This window comes from Protobothrops mucrosquamatus, unplaced genomic scaffold (assembly GCF_001527695.2).
Source record: "Protobothrops mucrosquamatus isolate PMUCROS unplaced genomic scaffold, P.Mucros_1.0 scaffold_213, whole genome shotgun sequence".
Taxonomy (NCBI): domain Eukaryota; kingdom Metazoa; phylum Chordata; class Lepidosauria; order Squamata; family Viperidae; genus Protobothrops; species Protobothrops mucrosquamatus.
The window spans coordinates 2,065,642-2,068,761 of record NW_015386289.1 but is presented as its reverse complement, the minus strand read 5'-3'; the positions used below and the strand labels follow the sequence as shown (position 1 = coordinate 2,068,761).

The 3,120-nt window shown below is 36.9% G+C and overlaps 1 protein-coding gene across 1 annotated transcript in view; it reads left to right on the top strand.

Annotated features, from left to right (window-relative positions):
• The first annotated feature begins 1,334 nt into the window (after positions 1 to 1,334).
• Positions 1,335 to 3,120, top strand: part of SLC24A3 (solute carrier family 24 member 3) — a 58,897-nt gene continuing 57,111 nt past the window's right edge. Inside the window, exon 1 of the mRNA XM_015827192.1 lies at positions 1,335 to 1,379. The gene's annotated coding sequence lies outside the window, so the exon portion shown is untranslated. The remainder of the gene's footprint in view (positions 1,380 to 3,120) is intronic.

The following is a 3,120-nucleotide window of genomic DNA, read 5'->3' as shown; positions in this document are numbered from 1 at the left end:
AGTCAGAACAATCTGGAGCCAAACATGCTTAAAACTATAGATGACAATGTATTTAGGAGGAGTCCTTCTATTCTAGAATCCTGTGAGCTTTTGGGTTCTATAATCTCCCAGGACTTGAACTGGACACTTAACATTAGAACCATCATTAAAGAAGCACAACAAAAAATGTTTCTTCCTGCATCAACTCAGGAAGTTCAGACTGCCCCAGGAGCTGTTGATACAGTTCTACAGAGGAATTATTGCGTCTGTCATTTATATTTCTATAACTGTCTAGTTTGGTACAGAAACCAAACAGGACAGGTACAGACTCCAGCATAGATAGTAAGACTGCAGAAAAAACAATTGCAACTGGCTTGCCTTCCATAGAAGACCTATATATTGCACGGGTCAGAGAAAGAGGACTGAGAAAATATCTACAAACCGCTCAAATCCTGGACATAAACTGTTTCAACTCTTTCCCTCAGGGCGCCATTATAGGGCATTGCATGCCAAAACAATTAGACACAGAAACAGTTTTTTCCCTCGTGCCATCACTCTGCTGAACTCCTAATTCTCACAGTATTGTCTTATGTCTAAGTATATTTACCCATGTTTTATGGCTGTAGTATTATTATTATCCTTTCCATCTTCTTTATTACCCCCTCTTATTGGCATCATCACTATGATTATTATTACTCTGTTGCTTTGCATGTACACTGAGAACTTTTGCACCAGAGACAAATTCCTTGTGTGTCTATACACTTGGCCAATGAAGTATTTTATTTTATTCTTTTTCCTACAATTAGTACTGTATGCAGTGGTAATGAGAAAATAATAAATTTAGCCCCATTCACTTTACAGTTGCCATTACTGTTTTCCAGTTAACATATCCTCTACCTGTTAGCACAGACTTTAAAATAAGTAAAATAAGTATTTGGGAATTGCTCCAAATTGCTAAAATCAGCAACAAATCTGAACTGTAGAGATGATAAAACTCTCAAGTTTGTATTGTCTCATTTTAATCAAAAGTTTTTAAATGTGCTTCTAAATTATGTCCAATATTATAAGTATAATTTTATTGTTTTAAGAATTTAATAGATCTTTCAAGCCTGGTTACTATAACATCAGATTTCATTATACATATTTACACTAAGATGTAAAATGAAGTAGCTTGGTAATAATATGCACTGTAGGACAGTTTCCATAATATAGGAACATACAAGGATTGCCTGTCTAAAAAACTACTTTGCTTGTTTAATTAATATATCTTTACTATAATTCAACTGTTTCAATGTTTGATTTTATTTTCTTTTTCCTTCTCAGCTCTCCGTGAATTCCCTGATGACATCTTTACGAATGAAGATCGGCGGCATGGAGCAGTAATTTTGCATGCTTTCTGTGTGAGTTATTATTTGTCTACATGTATATTATGTTGGCTGCTTTAAAAGAGATGAACAGCAACGGGTCAAATTAATATTGCCTATTCATAGCTTAAGTGTCTTAAAATGATTAAAAGTTCTAGTTTTCAGTAGGAAAAGTGAAGACCTAAAACTGAAATAATTGTTCCCATCAAAGCTCTGATTCATAGGATACCACAAAAAAGCAAATACTGCAAGTTTAAAAAGCTGATCTGCTCACTTGAATTGAACTAGCATCTACTGTATTCTGGCTACGAGGATAATTCAAAGTTTCAGGGTTGAATTCCAGAGAGAATATTGAACTTTGTATCATATGTCTTTTCTCTCATTTCCTGGAAAAAATAGTAAATTAATTGCTTATTTGAACATACTTTCTCTCTGTGTCTCTCCTCACCCCCCTCAATAAACAAAGATCCAGCTCAGTGTCCTCCATGTGCCTGGATTGATGGTAAAGGTCAGTTTGCTGATTACTAATTGCTTTCAGCTTGAGTCACACATAAGAGCCAAGAAGCTAAGACAGCAAAATGAAAGAAAGGCAACAGAGTTCTATAAAATCCAATATTGTTCCAGGTTCCCCACCACATCAACTACTTAGAAGCCCATTGTTTTCTCAGCTAACCAGCTATTGGAACTGTTGCTGAAAATGGAGACACCCAGTTATCTCCATTTTCTGCAACTTTTCTATTATATTCAGTGAATTTCTTATCTATTAATATGATAATCTTATGATCTGTAAGGGTCGCCTTGTCGAGAGATGGGCAGCATATAAATTTAATTGATGATGATGATGATGATGATGATGATGATAATTAACAGAGAGGCACCTGATACATAACAACAATTATTGATAAGAAAAACAAAATGTCTGGATAGTGGACATGGTAGTACCTGGAAACAGCAGAAGAAGACCTGTAAATAAAAATAGAACAACTATGGCAAAAGGAAGCAAAGGTAGTACCAATAATAATTGGCATCTTGGGTGCAATTCCAAAACAACTGGAGTACCACTTAAACATCATCAGCATTGACAAGTTCACCATGAACAACTTTGCTTGGAATAACTGACATCCTGTGAAGATATCTTTTAAGACCATCAAACATCCACATCTGCCTATCTCAGGTCCTTTGGAAGGACTTGATAGGTGAACAGAAATGCCAAATCCTGTCTGAACATCTGTGTGACAAACCATAATTAATAATCCAAGTTTTTAATAGTGATTTATGAATGGATTCTTAGAATTGCTTAACTTTAGGTCAAATAGGCAATCCTGTGATGATCAAATGATAATATCCAACCAAAACGATAAGCTGTCACACCAGTCAAAGTTTATGTCTTTTAGTCTTGCCCTCTACAACAGGCAAACTTCAGGAAATTGGGGTGTTCAGGGGTAGTAATGGTGATGGTGGTACATGAGTAACATACATAAAAAGGAACAGGGCTTTGATCACATAGACACCAACTTGACTTTTTTTTGACAACCACCCCATCCCCCTCCTCCTGATATCCTGGGCTGTAGACGAACTCTGCTCTCAGCCAAGTTACCCAGCTTTTTCAAGGCCTGCTGGCTTCCTTGAAGGCTCAGTGGAGTGTTGCAAGCCTGAATAGAGACATCCCGCAGCAGAATTTTACCATGTCAATACTTCCCCCTTTTGAACAGACTCAGGCTCAACCCTTCCAAGACCGAGTGGCTGTGGTTGCCAGCGCCTCGGCATAGTCAGCTGA